This window comes from Lissotriton helveticus, chromosome 4_1 (genome assembly GCF_964261635.1).
Source record: "Lissotriton helveticus chromosome 4_1, aLisHel1.1, whole genome shotgun sequence".
In the NCBI taxonomy this organism is placed as follows: domain Eukaryota; kingdom Metazoa; phylum Chordata; class Amphibia; order Caudata; family Salamandridae; genus Lissotriton; species Lissotriton helveticus.
The window spans coordinates 2,042,517,122-2,042,539,885 of record NC_136063.1 but is presented as its reverse complement, the minus strand read 5'-3'; the positions used below and the strand labels follow the sequence as shown (position 1 = coordinate 2,042,539,885).

Below are 22,764 nucleotides of genomic sequence, written 5' to 3'. Positions count from 1 at the left end.
AAGCAATCCACGCGGAACCGGGAGATTGCTTCTCACTCGAACCAGGAAGGTCAGAGTGGGGGCTCCTTTTCAGGGGAGCTGGTGCAGATCTGGAGCAACCAGATTCACAAGTCGGTTTCAAGTTTTCGTCGGCACAGGGGCCACTAGCCGGCTGGCAAGTGACCGGGCCAACGCGTTGAGCCAAAAGTAGCAGAAGGGCCCCACGCAGCACTCGATGAGTGTAGAGGGGTGAGCTTCGGTGCAAGAGTGGCTCAGGGTTGGGGCTTCTCAAACCCCGGTGCACAGCTTCGAGGGTCACTCGTGGGCTGCACGGTCAGCGTCTCGTGGTCAATTCAAGATGGCGTGCCCCACGCTTCCGGTCGCCTCCACGGGTCTCAGCTCTGCAGGGACTGTGGATCGGGCTGTTGGAAGGCAGGCAAGCTTGATCTCGTCGATCTCTGTCGCTCGAGTTCCGGCGGGAACTGCAACAAAGTAGACGTCGAGGGCTGGATGGTGCCTGCTGGTGCAGGGTGGTCACTCCTTGACCACAAGGGAGATTCTTCGGGCTTCCACGTTGAGTAGGATGTCGAAGGGTCCAGAATGTCGTTTCTTATGTTTCTTCCAGGAAATCTGATGTGCATTGGCACTGCTCCCACTCTTATTCGAATCTGGGGGGCGTGATTACCTGCTAGGTCCCCCCCTATGGGTGGGACCCAGGAAGGGGGTGGATACACCCCTTTCCTTTGATCCAGGCCGCCCTGGCACGAGGGCTGGAGTGCCCCAGAACCGGTTTGGCCGGATTATGCAAGGGGCAGCCTTGTGCGCCCCAGGCAGTGTCTGGTTTCTTTCAGACCTCCCTGCTACAATCCACTATCTCCTGTCTGGAGGGTGGTGACACCCTCCTGTGGCAGGAAACCCTTTGTCCAGGCCCCATTTGGCTGAGTTTCGGTCAGCTGCAGGGGTCCAGACTTTTGTCTGTGGCAGAGGCATCCATTTTGTGGATCTAAGGCCCTTTTAGAAATTAACCGCATTTAAGTAAAGCAACAGGTCCTACCCCTCTAGAGGGGTGGAATGCTATCCCCGTCGCCAGAACTGGCGAGGGGATAGTATTCCAAATCGTATGACACCTTACACGACATGTTTTGATAAAGCCAAACCAAAGTTGCTATATAACCGCGAGGATTATAAGGCACTTAAGAGTATATGGTATGGCATTATCCTGAAACAGCTTAGGGAGTTGTTCCCGACAGCTGCAGACAGGCTCAGCTCATGCTAGAGCTCCATCTCACATTAAACCACGCACTCTGCCTCCAGGATTGATGAGGCCTTCCATAGGAGTGGCTCACAGGTTTATATGTGTCCAGATATAGGTTTAGATATAGGTATACTATATCTAAGTAAGGGGTGATTACACCACCTTACCCCAGCTGAGTGATCAGCCAGTTGTGTCAATTTAAGAACCAGCCTGGGGTGGCAAAAGATATGCTGCAGCCCCTGGTAGGCCTTGGTGGCCCCTATGCCCTGGGCACCTATAGTGCATTATACAGGGGCTGACAAGGAGTCCATTTCCAATTGTGGTATGTACCTAGGGTACATGGAATCCATTTTACAGAGAGAGCAGATGGCCTGGGGCCCTGATTAGCAGGGAACCAGGTCAACTAAGTAAAAAAAAACAGCTAAACACAGGCAAAAAATCTGGGGTAACCATAGTCAGGTAGCCACCTTCCTACATAACCCCCCCCCCCCAAACGAAAGGAGATAAGGCTATCCTTGGCCAGGTAAGCCTATATTGCCTGAGTGGCCATATAAGGAAGTACCTGCACTAGCATGGGTACCCCCTGTCTCATGGTCCACTAAGCAGTCCCTCACCCTTTGGGTATTAGAGGGTCTCCACCATAGGGAATCACTACCTTGGGTGTGTTTATGCAAAGTTAAAGGCTGGTTTGGATATGGAGTATTGAAGTGAGGCTCTACTAAGTTAGGGCTTGGCTTCCTCCAATTATCTTCCACCCTGTGTGCCTTTCTTTCTTTAACTGAGTTGCACTGTGCTCTCAGGGTCAACCTCTGGCTACCTAAAGCTGGAGGCTGGGTCCCTCTGTTTGGCTTGCTGGAGGGACAGTTCAGGTTTGGGCCCTTTGGGTCCCAGGTTTGGCTGTGCCCAACAGAATCCATCTGTGGGAGGTCCCTAACTGTTTTTAAGGGGGCTCCTTCAGGAGTTTTTAAAGTTTTCACCTCACTAGGGCTACTAGTTTTGGTGCCCCTAATCTGTTGATGGGGGTGCTTTATTTGACAGGGGGCCCTCTGGGTCTCACTGTCCTTCTTGTCCTCTGCAGCCCTGGGCTGGCTAAGGCAAGGGAGAGAGGGGCAGGTTACCTGCTCCAGACTGGGTCCCACCTGAGAAGGGTCCACCACCATCAGAGGCTCTGTCAGGCCAGGCCTAACAACCTCTGGGGCAGTTCCTTCATCAGGGGTAAGATCAGTTCCCTGAGGAGGCTGATCCTGTCCTAAAGTCTGGTGAGGGGGAGATTTCTCTTCCTCCTCCATGCTCTCAGTTTGTGTGGAGTTATCCATCATTTCAGGCTTCACAACACACATATCAGTTTGAGTTTGGGCTGTGGCCATCACAGCCCCACCCACCTTTTCAGGAGGAGACTCAGTTTGGGTTTCTGCTGTTATCATAACAGCTTTGCTATTCTGTTCAGGAAGAGCTTTTGCTAAAGATGGGGCAGAGAGTTTCTCAGCCCTACCAACCTTTTCAGGAAGGACATCTTGAATTGGGGCTGTAGCCATTACAGCCCCACTAACCTTTCCATTGGAATTTACCATTCTAGAATGGATTTCCTGTTCAACCTCAGCCCAGGCTGAGATTTCCAAATCATTACCAAGTAGGCAGTCTACAGGCAAGTTTGATGACACTGCCACTCTCTTTGGGCCAATGACACCTCCCCAGCTGAGACTTACTACTGCCATGGGATGATTTGTTTTGATGCCATCAATGTTTGTTACCTGGTATGTGGCACCAGGTAAAAGTTGCTTAGAGGGGACTATACAGTCAGCCACCATGGTGATGCTAGCCCCTGTGTCTCTAAAAGCTTCAACTTTCAAACCATTGATGATGGGTTCTTGTCTATATTTGCTCAAAGTATTTGGGCAATCAGAGAAGTTGGCAAACCCCCTGCCAGTCTCAAACAAGATCATTTGGGGATGGGGACCTGGATAGGCCAGGGTCCTCCTGGGCTCCAAAAGTAAACCCACCCAGATTCCTGGGTGTGCTCCCACTTCCTGGGGGATTACTGCTGACAGTAACAGGAGGTGTTGGAGCTGGCTTTGGAGGTATATTCTCTTTATTGTTATTCTTGGGACAACAGTTGTCTGTTTTGTAATGCCCAACCTGTTTACAGGCATAACAATAAGGCTTTTTCTCAGTTGAAGAAGTGTCTTGGGACCCACCCCCATTCTTGGAGTTTTGGGGCCCTGGGGAAGTCTTTTCTTTATTTTTATCCCCACCCTTATCTTGAGGCTTGGTAGACTCCTTCTTCTGGTTACTGTCCTGATTCTTAGGCCTAATCCTGGTTCTGACCCACTTGTCTGCCTTCTTTCCCAATTCTTGGGGAGAGGTCAGATCAGAGTCCACCAGGTGCTGGTGTAAGAGCTGGTTCTGACAATTACTTAGGATCTGCTCCCTCATAATCAAATTATACAATCCTGTAAAGTCATGTACTTTGCTGCCATGTAGCCAACCCTCCAGAGCCTTAGTAGCACAATCTACAAAATCAGTCCAGTCCTGTGTCTGTGTCTTCTGGGTGTCTCTGAACTTCAACCTGTACTGTTCAGTGGTTAAGCCAAACCCATCTATTAGGACACTCTTCAGGACTTTGTAATTGTTTGCATCCTCATGTCTGACAGTGAGGAGCTTATCTCTCCCTTTCTCTGAAAAGGAGTACCATAAGATTGCTGCCCACTGTTCCTCAGGAACCTGCTGTACCATGCAGGCTCTCTCAAGAGCAGTTATCCACTTGTGGATGTCATCCCCTTCCTTGTAGGGGGGCACAATCTTTGTCAGGTTTCTACTATCATAGGACCTGGGTTTCTCTTTAGGAATATTGCTGCCACCAGTGGCATCTAAGCCACTCAATTTCTGCTCTCTTGCCAAGGTAAGTCTAGCTTGAGCCAAGGTAAGTTTAGCTTGAGCCAGGGCTACCTCCTCCCTCTCTATCTGGAGTCTGACAGCCCTCATTCTGGCCCTATGCTCAGTCTTTTGAGAGGCAGTCATACCTCTCTCAGATTCTCTTGAGGCACTAGAAATATGAGAGTCCCCTGAGGGAGATCTCACTCTTCTGTTGCCTGGGAGAATGCTATAGGATCTGGGGAGGTGCTGGCCCTCTCCATTCCCCAGTAGGTTTAAGTTGGCCTGGCTAAGCCTGCCAACTCCAACCTGGCTACCCTCCTGATCTTGGTCTTCTGTGTCCTCAACCTCTGAGTCCTCATCCCCCTCTTCTCCTTCTTCTCCTTCTTCCTCCTGAGGGGTACCAGTTACAGGTGGGTTCTCTCCATTTCCTGACCCTAGGGGAATTCCCTTCGCCCTTTCTAAGTCATCCTGTTCTAGAATGGCTATCAGGATTGGACAGGTGGGGCTTCAGCCCCTTTTTAACCCTCTTGATTTGCACAAGGCAATCAAGTCCTTTCGGGTTAGTTTGTCATAGCTGGAAGTTGCCTGGGTAAGGTCAACTGTCACAGGAGTAGACCCTGAGGCTTTTCCTGTGTCAGACATGACTCTAGTGTGGTGTAAGTGATGCACCTACCTACACTAAGTGTTTCCCTACTGTACCTTACTAGTGAGTTGTAGCCAGGGTGTGCTAATCCCTTTAATCTACAACTACTAAGTTCAGTAGAACTTAATATGCTAAGCTTTTGATTTATATGTACCTAGAGGTACTTGATGTGATCTTTCAATTTGATAAAAAGATTGCAATGGTAAAACAACAGCAAGCTCAAATCCGCACCGCTGCTCACCAATGTGAGAAGTTGGCCTGATAGGTGATGTTTCCAATCCTGGAACCACCTATTATCAGACCAAACAATCCCTTATGGTGTCAGGTTGTAAGTCAACCTTGTTAGACAAGCTATCCTAGGGGTAGCATGGACTAAGCAGCCTAAAGGCTTAACTTAAGAGGTCGTGTTAAGCGAGCTGTTTTACCACATACAATCCTGTAATATCAAATGAAAGGACACCACACAAGTATATATTATAAAAATATATGTGTTTATTACTAAAAACAATCCCCAGTATTCTTTATGAATAAAGGGGCACAAGCGTTAAATCAAAAGCACAGTTTAAACATACAAAGTTGCACAATTATGGATGAGGGCGGGTGGCCACTCAAACCATATACTAAACAAGTGGTATAAGAGATACCAATCGAACAGTGGTTAGGCCTAGGGCCTAGGGAATCGCTGGGAGCAGCCAGGACAAGCAGTGCTGAAGTCGGGAGAGGCCCACGGGATTCGGGAGCAGTGCGGAAAGCGCACGCATGCACCAATGTTAACCAATGGTGCGTAAAAATGACAAAGTTAGAGTTTAAGGACACTTCCGCTGAACCTAGAGGAACAAAACTTAAGACACAGACCCTAGAGGTGTGCACCAGTGTGGGAACACCGGCGGAGCAAAGTTACCTCACCCACAGGAAGCGGGTGCACAGGGTCGAAGTTGAGTCGTGTTTCGTCACGCAGGCTCTTGGTGCTTGGAGCTGAAAGGGCTGTAGGCGGGGTGAAAGAGAAGTGTCCGGTGGAGTCCAAGGGTGGACTCGAGTCGAAAAGTACCTGAAAGCAGAGGGGACAGAGTCTGGGTCACTCAGCAGTGACCAGGGTGGAACCAGGACGGAACCAGGCAATGTCGGGCGCAATCAGGTCGCTGTCGCGGTGCTTCTCTCCGCTGTCACGTGGGCTCTGGGGCATCTACGACGTCCAGGAGCAGGTCACGATCTGTCCCACGCAGGCTCTCACCGTCGGCGCTGTCGGCTTCAAGATTGGAGCAAACAACACTTGGCAAAAGCAATCCACGCGGAACCGGGAGATTGCTTCTCACTCGAACCAGGAAGGTCAGAGTGGGGGCTCCTTTTCAGGGGAGCTGGTGCAGATCTGGAGCAACCAGATTCACAAGTCGGTTTCAAGTTTTCGTCGGCACAGGGGCCACTAGCCGGCTGGCAAGTGACCGGGCCAACGCGTTGAGCCAAAAGTAGCAGAAGGGCCCCACGCAGCACTCGATGAGTGTAGAGGGGTGAGCTTCGGTGCAAGAGTGGCTCAGGGTTGGGGATTCTCAAACCCCGGTGCACAGCTTCGAGGGTCACTCGTGGGCTGCACGGTCAGCGTCTCGTGGTCAATTCAAGATGGCGTGCCCCACGCTTCCGGTCGCCTCCACGGGTCTCAGCTCTGCAGGGACTGTGGATCGGGCTGTTGGAAGGCAGGCAAGCTTGATCTCGTCGATCTCTGTCGCTCGAGTTCCGGCGGGAACTGCAACAAAGTAGACGTCGAGGGCTGGATGGTGCCTGCTGGTGCAGGGTGGTCACTCCTTGACCACAAGGGAGATTCTTCGGGCTTCCACGTTGAGTAGGATGTCGAAGGGTCCAGAATGTCGTTTCTTATGTTTCTTCCAGGAAATCTGATGTGCATTGGCACTGCTCCCACTCTTATTCGAATCTGGGGGGCGTGATTACCTGCTAGGACCCAGGAAGGGGGTGGATACACCCCTTTCCTTTGATCCAGGCCGCCCTGGCACGAGGGCTGGAGTGCCCCAGAACCGGTTTGGCCGGATTATGCAAGGGGCAGCCTTGTGCGCCCCAGGCAGTGTCTGGTTTCTTTCAGACCTCCCTGCTACAATCCACTATCTCCTGTCTGGAGGGTGGTGACACCCTCCTGTGGCAGGAAACCCTTTGTCCAGGCCCCATTTGGCTGAGTTTCGGTCAGCTGCAGGGGTCCAGACTTTTGTCTGTGGCAGAGGCATCCATTTTGTGGATCTAAGGCCCTTTTAGAAATTAACCGCATTTAAGTAAAGCAACATGTCCTACCCCTCTAGAGGGGTGGAATGCTATCCCCGTCGCCAGAACTGGCGAGGGGATAGTATTCCAAATCGTATGACACCTTACACGACATGTTTTGATAAAGCCAAACCAAAGTTGCTATATAACCGCGAGGATTATAAGGCACTTAAGAGTATATGGTATGGCATTATCCTGAAACAGCTTAGGGAGTTGTTCCCGACAGCTGCAGACAGGCTCAGCTCATGCTAGAGCTCCATCTCACATTAAACCACGCACTCTGCCTCCAGGATTGATGAGGCCTTCCATAGGAGTGGCTCACAGGTTTATATGTGTCCAGATATAGGTTTAGATATAGGTATACTATATCTAAGTAAGGGGTGATTACACCACCTTACCCCAGCTGAGTGATCAGCCAGTTGTGTCAATTTAAGAACCAGCCAGGGGTGGCAAAAGATATGCTGCAGCCCCTGGTAGGCCTTGGTGGCCCCTATGCCCTGGGCACCTATAGTGCATTATACAGGGGCTGACAAGGAGTCCATTTCCAATTGTGGTATGTACCTAGGGTACATGGAATCCATTTTACAGAGAGAGCAGATGGCCTGGGGCCCTGATTAGCAGGGAACCAGGTCAACTAAGTCAAAAAAAACAGCTAAACACAGGCAAAAAATCTGGGGTAACCATAGTCAGGTAGCCACCTTCCTACACATGTGGTTTATGGCTTCCTACAGGCTTCTTGACAATAACACCATCATAGGGGGGCTGCTTCAAGGTCATCAGACCCTTTTCTGATGAAAACCCTCCCTAAATTGCTTAAGAGGTTGAATTATTGACTTGTCTACTTTTGGACTAAACATTAATTTGGGGGCCGCTTGGTAATTGACTCCTTTGACAACTAGTCAGAACTTTTTCTTGCCACTTGTGTTTTCTATATCCCTTCAACGGTGTTCACACATTTTACTCGCATGGGCACAACCAGTCCTAGCAACCTTGTTTTTGTTCAGTTTATCCATCGTGTTGAGTAGTCACTTGCTGCTAATTGATGTAGGCATAGTTGTTTTTTTAGGTCCTCAACCAAATAATTTACTATTAAGTTATAGCAAATTCCAGATTGATTAATTTGCTATTGTCCTGATGAACTTGGTGAGATAGCTTTAAATACATTTTCAAATAAATCCAAAGGAGGACTCTTATTGCTCCTAGTGCTTCTCGCTCAGCTTCACAGAAATGCAGGGTCACTCCTTTATCAGTATTTGTTATTACAGGGCTGTAGTCAGACATGCTGTGAGCTAGGGATGGCTGTGGTGGATAGTAGGTCGACACGTGCTGCTTTGGATATTAGGCTTCTTTACACAGGGTCCAGAAGGAGGATCAATGAGGGCAATTTCCCAAGCGGGCCCTGCCTCCACACCCCCTCCACAATATTTACAGCAGACCGGAAACCCACTGCCATTACAGCTGATGGTCACAGGCAGTAAAATTGTTATTGTTAACTTCGGTTTATATAGCGCCGACTCACCTACAGGTCTCTAGGCGCTCCAGACCAATGACAAACACAATAACTGAAAGCATAAGAAAGGGAAAGGAAGGCCTACAATGCAACTATGAAGATGGGCCAAATGCCTCCCTAAATAAAAGCGTTTTTAACAGCTTCCTAAAACGCAGGAGATTTACTTCTCTCCGAAGCGGTTCTGGTAATTTGTTCCATATCTGTGGAACCAAGACCGAAAAGGATCTCCCTCCTTTGGTTGCTAGCTTAAATCGAGGGCAAACCAGCAACTGGGAATCAGACGACCTCAAGACTCGTTTGGGGTTATAGACCTCCAGGCGTTCTTTAATATAGGCAGGGGCTTGCCCATAGATAGCCTTATGGGCCGTGCATACATAAGCTCTTGAACTCCGCCCTCTGCTCAATAGGGAGCCAGTGTAACTTAAGCAGTAAGGGGGAAGCATGGGTTCTTCTAGGTAACCTGAAGATTAGACGCGCCGCGTCATTCAGGACCACCTGCAATCTATTAGTCAAGGTTTTAGGCAGACCTAAATAGAGGGCGTTTCCATAATCCAACCTCGAGATGATTGTAGCAGAAACCACCATGCGAAGCGTGGAAAAAGAAAGAAGGGGGGCTAACTTACGCAGTTGTCTAATCAAACCAGTACACATCCCTACTACGAAGGAAATCTGACTGGCCATTGACAGCTCATTGTCAATCTTGATACCGAGACGCTTTACTTTATCACACGGTATCGGTGAAGGACCTAATTCCTGGGGCCAATATAGGTCACTCCAAGGTGAGACTGCAGTCGAGACCACCTAAACCTCCGTTTTTTCCGGGTTTATTTTCAACAGGTTTGCAGCCATCCACCCAACCGTATGTCTGAGAATGTTCTGGGCGTTGGTCTGCGCCAGAGCCGTATTCTCAATACTCAGTAGCAGCTGGGTATCGTCGGCGTAATTGAACACACGACAACCCATATTCACTAGAGAGTCAATCAACGGTTGCAGATAGAGGTTGAATAAAAGTGGGGATAATGCAGAGCCCTGAGGGACTCCGCACTGCAGCATACCCACTTCGGAGATACAATCCCCCAGTTGAATCCTCTGCGTCCTGCCCGTCAAGAAGGATTGAAGCCATTGATTGGCCAGGCCCCTTATCCCAAAAGTGGCCAGTCTGTCCAGTAACAGGGAATGGCCGACAGTATCGAACGCCGCCGATAGATCTAAAAGTATCAGGGCGCTCGGTTTTACTGTCAGCCATACCTCTAAGCTCGTCCAGCACTGAGAGCATCACCAACTCGGTGCTGTGATGTGCCCGAAACCCTGCCTGATGCTCCTGGACATCCAACCAGACTTATCTCTAGTGGGGCCTCTCTGGCCGCAATTAGCAGAGGGGACCGTAAATCTGGGCATGAGCACTCTGGGCCCAAGGAAGGGATTAGGGCAGGGCTCACGAGCTGCTGGCACCTTGGGGGTAACTGCTTTTGTTTCTCTGGCTAGCCTTCATCACATTACTAACACTTCAATCATAAGCCGTTTGGAGTGACGGAGAAGCAGTTGTCAGAGAAGCAGTTGTCAGAGAAGCAGTTGTCAGAGAAGCAGTTGCTGGAGAAGCAGTTGTCTTCACTTGAGTTAATTAATTTGTTTGTCATTAACACTGGCATGGGAAGTCTTCCTGTTGAAGCCAAAAAGCTTCACATGCCACATTTGGCTGGTCAACCGGTGCCTGCTTCCAGAGAGACGAAAACGGCATTAGACCATTATGTAACATTAGTTAACAAAGATGTCAATTTTATTTTCAGTAAGAGCTTCGTTTGTCGTACAAGGAGACCACGTGGGACAGTACACCGGTTTTAAGATGTATAACCACAAACTGTATGCCTGCATAACAAGCATTTGCAATGCGATAAGTCTACATGTGCGATAAGAATGCTATTTCACTGCTTGCAGTGACTCACCAATGTGGCCCTTAACTACCGCGTATGCACTTGGGACTCTGAGACCCTGTGGGCCAAGCTGTCACACCAGGACAAGGAGTCCTTACTTAATTTTTTTACTTTCAGCTATATTGAATTATCTCATGGGGAATATATGGTGCCATTCCCATAATAGCTGGAAATTATGAGCACACCTGAGTGTAGGTCCCACAGTTATATTTTCTGTCAAATTGCTTCCTGGGCTTCATAAGTTAGCGGTGGTCTCTTGAATTTTGTATTAACCAACTGCCTGCCCTTGTGGTGTCTATTTAGGTGCAGCACACCGTCTCTTGCCCGTTGGCACTCATCTTTGCATACTCCAGTGCATGAGGACGGTATTCTTAATTCAACTTTGTGCGCAGCAGACTCTGTGGCTCATTTGTATAGGCTATGATCAACGTTGCTAAGACGCCCTTTTTGTAGCTCTGGCTTGCTGGCTTGCTCCAATATGGCAACGCCTCGTTTCTCCACATCTCTGATACAGTTTGCCTATATTCTGAACAGCTACTCAGGTAAAGGTCTCTATTGCGCCACACAGCAAAACAGGCCAATTCATATCTCTATTGGGGCACAGCATGACCTCTTGTCAACAAACAGGCTTTTTGCATCATACTGTAGTGCCAGCTTTAGGTTCTAATATATGTACGCAAGTGGTTCTCCAGCAGAACTAATGTTAATGTCTTATCTCACATGTTCCTTTTATGTGTGACATTAATGCAAACCAGATGCCTGTCTATGGTTATTACTCGAACTGCAAGCTCTTGGGGTCCAAAACGTCTAGTGCTCGCCTGCGTCACTGAACTGTGTCTTCTGCTTCCATCTGTGATTGGTCTTAACCCATCATCGCTCCACGAACAAGGGTATACCTTTGATTCTGCTTCTAAATGAAAGTACTAAACTACACTAGGCCTCATTGTACAGAGGGTCAATATGTCTGACTCCAGAGACAAAAACATAAAGGAGATGGATTCCAAAGCCAGCTTAAAACGCTCAAAACCATCCTCCCTTATACTGGAGTCCACAGTGAAAGGCAGCCTGGACTCCTCCTTTACCCTACAGGCCATACTCTTTAAAAACATAACTCTGTACATGATATTGCTCAGAGCACCAAGAAAAACACAGACTTGCTTCCTGCAGAGGTTGCTGGCATTCGCAAAGACCTCCATGATTTCAACATCCAGATTCTCCAAGAAGAAAGCCAAGCAACTTCATATTCTTGAACACTCTATCTCTGCTCTAAACAGTTTGCCTACAGACCAGGAAAACCGGAACTGCAGGAGTAAGCTCCGCATTTTTGGAATCAAGAAGGTATTGAAAATTCTGGCAAATCAGTAGCGGACTTGAATCCCTGAAATCTTTCAAGCCGCATTCGTTAAAGACTGAGATCGAAAGAGTGCACAGAGTCCCAACCTCTATGCCAAAAAATAGGACCTCTCTGAGACCTCTAACCTTTAAGCCACCACACCATCAACACAAAGAACAAATTCTAGCACACATGCGGAAGGTACGTACAATTAGATGGCAAGACCACAAGATCACAAACACAATAAGATGATGGATGGAGGGCTGAAACCTTTCAGACACTCACTCCCAGTCACTGTTAGATCTGGGTTGACTCCATCATCGTTCTTTCACTCACTCCAGGAATGAACGTTTAAACAGATTAACTTCTAAATTTTCCATAGAGCATACCTTACACCTGGCCGCATCAATACATTATTCCATAGGACAGATGCTGGCTGCTGACTGCCCCAGATGCAGAGAAGTAGGAATCGAGTTCCTACACATGATATTGGCCTGCCCAGTGCTACACGACTACTGGGAAGAGGTGACCAAAACAGTAGCTGAAATTACAGAAAAAAACAGTACCTTGCCTCCGCTCATTGCTTGTTGGGGTGGTTCCCTCATATGTCCAAAATAAAAGTGGCCAATAAATTCCAAGACATAGCCTTCAGATTAGCAAAGAGGGAAATAACAACAAACTGGAAAGCCCTGGGGGCGGGGGGCGGGGGCCATGCTTGGCAGCATGGCAACAAGAACTGGAGAGATGGGCAGACTGCGAGGGAGGAGTACTGATCAGAGAGGCCAAACGAGGGATAGGAATATTAGACAGAGCCAGGGCCTCTGAAGCAGTAGTGGATACTTTGAAACACCCAGAAGATGCCACAGGGACTAATACACAACAGGAATCGTCAGCACCGGGAATTCAACAATCATCCTAGAGACTACTAGAATAAGAAATGGGAACGTAGATACCAGAGACACATAAACTGCAAGGGGAGACTTGGATGAACAGGACACGAGAGGATGGAAGTATATGAACAGGAGAATAGACAATTAATGACCAGAAATACCACTGAAGGAAGGTACCCCACCCTACTGAACCTCTACATTGAATACACTGGAACGAATTCTGACACATCTGGGTCCACGACTCATAGGGAAGGGAGGGGGCGGGGTAGATGATTCACATTGTAAAAACTTGAGGGCCAAGATAACCGACGCCAATGCGGCTGTGAGCGTTTTGGGAGTAAGGACAATGTAAGTGATGTAATGCTATCTGCCTATACTGTCCTGTGTAGTATGCTAAATTGCTCTTCACACCGCCTACTAGATGTATGCAGACTACACCACCCTAATGATTACGACATTACTTTCTTCTCTCCCCCTAATTCTAGTTTCTCATGCAAAGACAATCTACTTGTAGATGTCTCACTCCTTAGAGGAACTACTAATGTTAAGATCCACCCTATTCTTATCTCTGACCATGCAGCTTATCCATTTCTATCAGGGTCATGTCTGATACAAGTACTGGCAAAGTTTGGCTGCTAAATAGAGAATCCCTTGAGAATGAGCAGGATGTTGAAGACTTTCAGCTTGAAATAGGTAACTTTTTTAGAGAAAATGAACACTCAGTTAATTCCCCTGTAATTTTGTGGCACGCATTTAGATGTGTCATCAACACACATTATGAAAAGGATGGTCGATAAAAATTGTGAAATTAAGAAAACACTACAGATCTTAGGGTCGAGAATTAACAACAAAAAAGAGGCATTCAGACACTCTAATGATATGTCCTTACTAAATGAGGTCAAACAATTTAAATATACCTACAATATTATTGTGAGTAAAGAGGTATATCTCAGTGTTCATGCACAAAAATCAAGACAACTCCTGTTTCATAACATAGCTGGGAAAATGCTTCCCTCCACTCTTAAATGTAATTACTGTACCAATCAGGTAACTTATATCATGGTCTACGATGGTTCGGAAAATTTTAAGACTGAATAATACTTGAGATTTTTAAAGATTTCCATACTAAACTCTATACTCCAGGAATGCTATGCGATAAATCTAAGTGTTTCGACTTTCTGAATTCCTTTCCCACGGCTTCGGTCTCTGATGCTGATAGAACACGCCTGAATCAGGCAACAGATACAGATGGAATTGTTAAAGCTATAAAAATCAATGCGGGCCGGCAAGGCACCTGGCCCAGATAGCTTTCCCATCGCATTTTTATATAGTTTATACCCCTTCATTAATCCACCACCTCCAAAAATATTGGATGATTTTGCGTGCCATGGCAAAGTTTTGGGGTCAGCATCCGAAGCCACGATAGTGGTTATCCCTAAAGAAAGGAAGGATCATTCAGTTCCTTAAATATTTCAGCACATCTAACTCGTAAATATGGAAGCAAAAATGTTTGCGAAAATAGTAGCTAATAGATTAGAGAATTGAAAACGAATACACAATTCCCAAACTGGTTTTGTAAAGGGTCATCTTGCTAGACATAATATTCGTCCATTCTGCCATATAATAGAAATTTTACTCCTTTCCTCACTACGGACAGCAGCGATCACAATTGATGCTGAAAAGGTATTCAGTAACGTTTCATGGCCTTTTCTCCACGCTGTCCTTAGGTCCCGTAATTTTGGGCACTCATTTATTAACATGGTTATGGCTTTATATGCCTATCCCAAAGCAAACATTAGGATAAATGGTTCTACTGCCTCATACTTTGACTAACAGCAAGGTACAAGACAGGGATTTTCCCTTCCTCCCCAACCTTTCTTACTGGTATTCAATACGTTACTTAAACTCCTTAACACTTTCTCAAAGACTAAAGGCCTCCAATTTGGAACCAAGAGATATAAAAGCACGGCTTACGCGGGTGACATACTTATTTTCACAGAAGACAGTGGAACCCCAATTCCAAGCATTATCAACATCATTCATTCATTTTCTGAGGTCTCTGGCTAAACTGTAAATAGGGGCAAAACTGAGGTTTTTGCCTTAAATCTGTTGTGCTTCCCCTTACACTTGGGTGACCGAGGTCTCAAATGGCAGCCTAAACGGCTTAAATATCTAGGTATCTAGTTCTGTAGTGACCTAGCTGAAACAGTATAGTACAATAAATCACAGACTAACGCCACAGTTACGGATCTGCTATCTGCACGGTCCCCTAAGTTTATCTCTTGGTGGGGTAGACTCCAAGATTATGATCACTCCAATAGTGAATTTACAGCCAGATTCATCAAGCTTAAATCCGCTCGCAAAGGGCCAGATTCTGAGAATCTGGCCCTTTGCGAGCGGTATTTTTGCATTTAGGATGCATCATCCCAAATGCAAAAATCGCTAATTAACAATTCGCTAAATTGCGATTCTTTGCATTTAAGGAATCTCAAATTGAGACTCCTTAAATGCAATGCATGAAAGTGATAAAAATAGCGAATTAGGGCACGCAAATTACCATGAAGTACATCTTCGTGGTAATTTGCAAAAACTTTGAAAAATGCACTAAAGTGCATTTTTCAAAGTTTCATGTTGCGCACACACATGCCCTAAGGGCATGTGTGTGCGCAACATATGTGCACACATCAATTTCAGGGGTGCAACAGGGTGTCCTTTGGACACCCCTGCACCCTTGAAATCGCAATCTCAATTTGCGAATCGCTAATTGCGATTAGCAAATTGAGATTGTCTTCCCATTCATTCCTATGGGTCTTTAGGCCCATAGGAATGAATAGGGAGATATTCCTTAATTGCGACTCGCAATTTGCGAGTCGCAATTAAGGAATTATTAGAAATCGCTATTTTTGTAGTGATGTCTTGATGCATAGCATTTTGCTATTCCTTAATAGCGAATCAGTATTTTTCGCTAGTAAGGAATAGCAAAATGTGTTCTTGATGAATCTGGGGGCTAATGTCTTCCATGATCCCACTAAAACTTTCAGCCTCCTTCTTTTACGAAATTGATAAAATATCTGTTATTCCTTTGGAGTGATAAGAGAGCGAGGATCTCCTATAAATCACTTAGGAAAAGTTTCTTCCATGGGAGTTGCAATCTCCCAAATTGGAGTCTCTACCAATTTGCCTTCCTGGCGGCCCAAGGCAGGAGTGTGGAATTTAATTAAATATCTACTTGTCCATAGGGCAGGTTGCTTCATAAATCTACTTGTCCTGAAACAAAATCCACTTGTCCCTTTAGTGCCATGTAGTGTGGTGACAAATTATGGCAGCAGTCTCATTATAGAAGAGCTCTGACATAGCCTCTCTGAATATGCCAGGGCTCATACCATAGTAGTGTTTGAATAGTTGCTATCCCATATGTTGCCACATTTCCGCAGATCTAAACACTGGGGCTGAAGGTAATGGTAAGCAATAGTTCCAGGGTTAGAAGGCCCTTTAGAGTCAGTACAAACCTACTAACTTGCATGTTTTAAGAGTTTAACAACTCTTCTCTAATCTTTTTCCATACTGAGAAATGATGGAAATGTATTCCTGACAATGGCAGACAAAATTTTCTTCCAGAGTAGGGAAAAAAGTGGTTAGAGGTAAAGTGAACTTGCGAACACTCATATTTTCACATGAGCAAATCTAAACTTACATATTTGCTCATGCTGAAATGCAGCTCACATATATTTTCTAGTACTATTTCTTGTCCTACTTCTGTAAATTCTTGGGAATTCACGAAAGCCATTTAGCTGCCCTCAATGCAAGGACATATAACATGGGTGAACTTTTGAGACTTTCTTTAATATTTGGGCTCCTCATTTGTTCTGGCATGGACCATGACCTTTTGTGTTTATTAAAATTCTGTCTCCTTCTCTCTGTATCAGGTGGCTTCACCGTGAGTAAAAGCATTCTGCTCTTTCGCAAGGAGCATATGGGCACACAAATTAGTTTTGTTCAGTGCCAGTAACTACTGTGGCAGTGTGTGCTTTTTGAGACCAAAATCAATTTTTGCTTTTGTCAATGTTTGTTATAATGGTGAGGGCCCAGCAGCTCCCACACCAATAAGGTTTTACAAATACCATGCCAAAACAAGTCACACATTGACAAAATTAAGCTGAAAACCAATTTCAGACGTACTGGCTTTGCCAATGCTTGTTTATTTTCGTTTCCTATAATCGGACTGTTGGAAATGGCCCTTTTTGCAGGGTTATCGCCAAACTTTTTGCTTCTTCCTCCTTTACTTTCCCTGACCCGTGGTTGTTGGCAATAGGACTCTGGGCACTTTATCACTGCTGATCAGTGCTAATGTGCATATGCTCTCTGTTTAAATTGTTATTGTAATTGGTTATCCATGATTGGCATATTTGTATCACCAAGAAGTCCCTAGTAAAGTGCACTGAGTGTGCCAGGGCTGGTGATACAAATGCTACTAGTGGGCCTGCAGCACTGATTGTGCCACCCATATGAGTAGCCCTAAAATGGTGTCTCAGGCCTGCCCCAGCAGTGCCTCTGTGAACTGCCATGTCAACCTGGCCAGTGTCCCCACTGACCAGGCCTAACCCTTCCCTTTCTGTACACATTGGTTACCCCTATGGAAGGCCCAAGGTACTCCCTTGGGCAGGGTGCAGTGTATGTGAAAGGTAGAGCATGTACTAGTGCAGGTGACATGCTCTGGTAGTGAATTACAGCCATTTTCGTTTTTCACTATTGCAAGGCTATCTTGCCCATAGGCTATTATGGGGAATGCTGGCTTCAGTTGTTACCTGCATATCTTCCCACAGGAACAAGATAGGACATGAAAGTCTGGTATCCCTGATCTCAGAATTTAATAACACATCTTTTAGGAAAGGTGGTTTTAAAATCCTGTGTTTGAGAATAGCACTTTTGGAAAGTTTGCTGTTCTCTTGTCTGACCTTTCTATGTGCCTTGGCCTGTTTGTGAATTGACTTTCTGGTTTGTGAGTGACAGGGGATGGGTGGCTCCCAGAGGGTGAGTGGGCCATCCCTGGGCTAAATAGCTCCATCTGCATCTAGAGTGGTGGGAGGGGGTAGCACCTGGGCCTGAATAGGGCTGTGCCTGCCTTCCACAATGCTGGCTCCACCTCCTGCTGGGCGGCTGACGACCCTGCCCCTCTCTCTGAAAGGAACGGAGAGGCCAGGAAAACAAAGTACTCAAGGAACACCCAGAACTGGTTCAGACTGGGCTCAGAGCCCTCCTGCACAAAGGGAAGAAAGACTTTTAGGGGTATAAATATAGGACCCCAGACTACAGAAAATTAGATCATCCTGGAATCAAGAAGGAACCTCTCTCCCTTTTCGCACTGTGAGCCGGTCGTGCACGGCACCACCACTCCCCCACCGGCCCCGGCAGCAGAAGCAGGCTCCAGTCACCCGCCCGGCCTCAGAGTCCCTCCAACCGCCGCCTCGGCCATGGAAGAGCAGCCCCCCACGCAGTCCCCGTTCATCTCCTCCGGCGGCGGCTTCCTCGACACCGGGGAGCGGGCCCAACCGCCGCCGCCCGTGCACCGGGAGCCGCAGGAGGAGGAGGACGAGGACGACGACCCGGCCGAGAGAAGGCCCTGGGAGGAGGATGACTTCGGGGACAACGAGGTGCTGGACCTAACGGGCGGGGCCGGCGACTTCTCGCACCCGCCCTTCGCCGTTCGCTTCCCCGGGGCTGAAGTACCGCCCCGAGCGCCGGCTTACGAGGAGGAGGAGGGGAAGAAGCCAGCTTGGGGAGAAGAGATGAAACAGAAGCCGTCTTGGGAGGAAGAAGCCCCGGAAAGGCCGCAGCCTTCGGCCCCATCTGAGGAGGAGGAAGTGCCGCCCGACCGCAGACCCACCGCCCCGGTCATCACTCCCTTGGCCCCGCTGGCGCCTCCCTCGCCCCCCAGGAGGAGCCGGCCCGGCGGAGGGGCCCCTCCGGCTCTGTAGTTGTTGACCTTCTTTACTGGCGAGATATCAAGAAATCGGGAGTGGTGTTTGGAGCCAGTTTATTTCTTCTGCTGTCTTTGACAGTCTTTAGCATCGTGAGTGTGTCGGCATACATTGCTTTAGCCCTGCTTTCTGTTACAGTCAGCTACAGAATGTACAAAGGAGTTTTCCAGGCTATCCAGAAATCCGATGATGGTCATCCATTCAGGGCGTACTTGGAGCGTGATGTTGCTTTGTCTGACGAGCTGGTTCACAAATACAGCAATGTTGTACTGGACCACTTAAACTGCGCTGTAAAGGAGCTCCGGCGTCTCTTCTTGGTAGAGGACTTGGTGGATTCCTTAAAGTTTGCAGTGTTGATGTGGGTGTTCACATATGTTGGTGCCTTGTTCAATGGTCTGACACTACTGATTTTGGCCCGGATTTCACTGTTCAGTGTTCCAGTTATTTATGAAAGACATCAGACTCAAATTGATCACTACCTAGGACTTGTAAACAGGAATGTTAAAGATGTTGTTGCTAAGATCCAATCTAAAATCCCTGGCCTGAAGCCCAAAGCTGAATAAAGAGCTTGAAACAAATCAATAGGAATTTTATCTGTGATGGGTATATTCATTTTGGATTACACAGGAATGCTAACCAAGGGACAACCAACTCTTGATGTTTAAGTGCAGTTTCAGAGATCTTTATTTTTTAGCAAGTGTTTGAGGGAGGACAACATTGGCTGTGGAGGGGGAGGGGGGAGATAAGTACCTGTTTTGATTGCCATTTGTTTTATCTTAAGTATTGTCAGCTGCTATGTACGGATCTAAAACTAATTTTTTTCGTTTCTCCTGTGGGAAGCATTGGTTTGAACTAAAGCTTTTTAGAAAGCTGTACAATATGCTTCATCTGGGGTAGTCTTGCCGCGTTTTAATAAATCGTAGTGCAGGTTCAGCTGAGCGGGTGTACAGGTTCTTACAAATTGGACAATGTGTATGGTTTGTGATTTGAAAAGATGCAGGTTTTTTAAAAGGAGGTGTTAAGAAATGGTGCCATGAAAGCAGGAGTGAGGGACACCTTGCTTTTTTTGGTAAGAGTAATTGCTGTCTTGTGACTTTACTGTTGTATGATAATGCAAATATATATGCTGTTTCACAAAGCTTCAAACTTTCAGCTTCTCCACAGCGCTTGATGTTTCCGAGAACAGACTGATTTTGACCAGCTTTGTAACACATTTGCTTGAAAACAACAAATATTTCTAGAAACACGTCTTTGTTAAAAGTAAAAGGCACCAATGCATAAACTTTGCAACTTGCACTTCATCGCACCAACGTAGTTGATTTTAAGCAAACCCCGTTTCTTCACGTCAGTTAATATGTGGATTAGAATGTTGAACGCTGCAAAAATATTATTTGGACATTACCAACATCGTGATGCAAGAAATTGCAAGTGAAGATTTTTACTACTGCAGTTCAAGCTGTGCTGATCTAATTCTGTGGAATGCATTGTGACTTGTAAAAAAGTATCAATAAAGCTTATAGACCTAAAAAAAAAAAAAAAAAAAAAAAAAAGAAGGAACCTCTGCCAAGGAGAAAGCTGGAAGACTGAAGAAGGAAGACTGTCCTGCTGAGTGCTTGTGGACTGATCTGCAGTTGCTTTGCTGCCAAGGAGAGGGGAAGGACTTAGCTTTGTGCTGTGTCCCCTTGCTTGAAGGAATCTCCAAGGGCTTTCCCTGAACTCTGCTGAGAGAGTTCTGTTCTTCCTAGAGTGCTTGGGCCAGTTGTTGTGCCTCTGGAAGTTGTATCTGTTGTTGTTGGGAAGCTGGAAACCAAGATACTAAAGACTTTCTGCAAAGCTTCACGCATCGATCGCTTGCGGAGCGCATCCCCGTCAGAGCGAGGAAATTCCCGCCGCCGCGAAGATAGAGATAGTCGCAGCGCCTGTTGCCACTGCAAGAACCGGCGCATCCTTCACTTGCGGAATGCATCGCTCCAGAGCGGGAAAAGTACCATTGCTGCGAACATCGTCACAGAGCCTGTCGTCACTGGGTGAGATCCTCGCACCGCTTGCTTGCGGACCGCATCACGTTGCTGCGAGAGTCATCGCAGAGCCATCGCATCGAGGGCCCGCGAGAGAAGATGGACGCAGAGCCGCGCATCGTCGCTGCACCAGAGATCGTCGCCGCCCAAAGATCATCGCATCGTACCATTTGCGAACCACTTCCACCGAAACCTGCGCACCGGAATCCACGCAAGGTATTGCATCCCTCCCTGTACAGACCGGAGTCACCGCAACACGCCCGATGTGTCCAGCGGGGTTGTCGCATCGCCTCCTCAGGGTCTCAAGAGTGACGCTTTGCTTGATTTTCAACGCTGCAGCTTTCACTTGGAACTTTTTGTCGCATTTAAAAGGTACGGTTGGCTAAAACGTGACGCAACTGTGGATTATTTTAACGCAACCTTAAGAACTCTTTTGAAATCATATTCTTGAACTGTGTATGTTGGACTTTTGTTGTTTTTGTCTTGTGTAGTTTAGATTAAATACCTTTATTTTTCTAAACTGTTGTGGAGTCAGTTTGGGGTGTTTTCACTGTGTTACTGTGAGTGTTGGTACAAATACTTTACACATTGCCTTTGATAAGCCTGACTGCTCATGCCAAGCTACCAAGGGGGTGAGCAGGGGTTATCTGAAGAGTGTATCCTTCTTAACCGGACTAGAAGCAAGGGTCCCTATTTGGGCAGTGGTACCTACCTCTGCCACCTAGAGACCCCCAGATCTAACACTTATTGATACTGATTTTCCATTATGGAAATGTTTGGGAAATACTAGCATGCATAAACACATTACTAAATGATGCTGCAAAGAAATGGTACCTGAAATGTTACAGTAGTTTAGCAAAATGTTTTTTCATGCTTTCATTTTTTTATGAACATTTTACTTTGAAAGCAAAGAATCATCAATCTTGCTTTCAAGCTTCTGCAAATATTTGCATCAAATCAGAGAGCATTCTGGGAGCATTATACATAGTATCATATTGCTAAACTTTGAAAATGTGTGTACACATTTTGATACTGGAACCACTGTCAGTAGTGCAGTCAGAGCTTACAACATTCACTTAGAGCACTCACCCTAATATTAAAGGCTTTCAATTAATGAATTATTTGTACAAGGTTGGACAGAATTAACATATTGACACAAATATTACCTTCACTGCAGACAGTGCCCTTCCCAGAACCATAATGTCGTACTGCAAACTGGCAGCCAAAGGGTTTGTGCTGCAGGGGATTGGGTCTATTTGTCCCAAGGACAAAATACACATAAAAACTTGTTGCCCTTGACCCCAAACAATATGTCCTGGGCGTCGGGCTATAGGAATTCTACATCTCTGCCAAGGGGCTATTTACTTGCTCCCAGAAGCTCCCAACTCCCCCAGATGGCGGGAGATAGAACGAAGCATATGCGCACCATTTAGTACATGATCTTTGTTACAATGTCAACATTTTCAACACTAGCTATTTAACGGATAGATGCACAGCAATGATAATTGAAAAATTTGAAATTTAGGATCAAAAAGGTCTCTGGTTACTTTGTAGGTGCACAACAAGGTGGCGTCGAGGGCCCAACGACGTCAGACAAGATGCTTAGAACGTGAGGCTAGAGGGTCTCTAGTCTCATCCCTTCGTTGGCACACAAATAATTGTCCCTCCTTAGGTCAAGAAGGTGACTTTCATTCAATGTTTGTTGCAGTTTATATTTATTTCATATTAAAGTTCTTTTTGCAAAACTGGTTTGTAGTTATTTTGTGTTCATTTGCAACATTGCAATCTTAAGCACTGTCTTTTAGGCGTGTCCAATGCATTTCGGGCATTATTAATATGCCCTTCATCAGGGAAGCCACGAGCAGGAGAACCTTGAGTATGACAACGCCCAGATCGTTCCCTGATGAAGGGCATATTAATAATGCCCGAAATGCATTGGACACGCCTAAAAGACAGTGCTTAAGATTGCAATGTTGCAAATAAACACAAAATAACTACAAACCAGTTTTGCAAAAAGAACTTTAATATGAAATAAATATAAACTGCAACAAACATTGAATGAAAGTCACCTTCTTGACCTAAGGAGGGACA

General features: G+C 46.5%; 1 protein-coding gene and 1 pseudogene across 5 annotated transcripts in view; one reads left to right on the top strand and one right to left on the bottom strand.

Moving 5' to 3' along the window:
- LOC144829498 (uncharacterized) overlaps positions 1-22,764 on the bottom strand; it is a 458,194-nt gene that overhangs the window by 414,326 nt on the left and 21,104 nt on the right. The window lies entirely within an intron of this gene.
- On the top strand, positions 18,447-20,177 carry LOC144829497 (reticulon-1-A pseudogene; annotated as a pseudogene).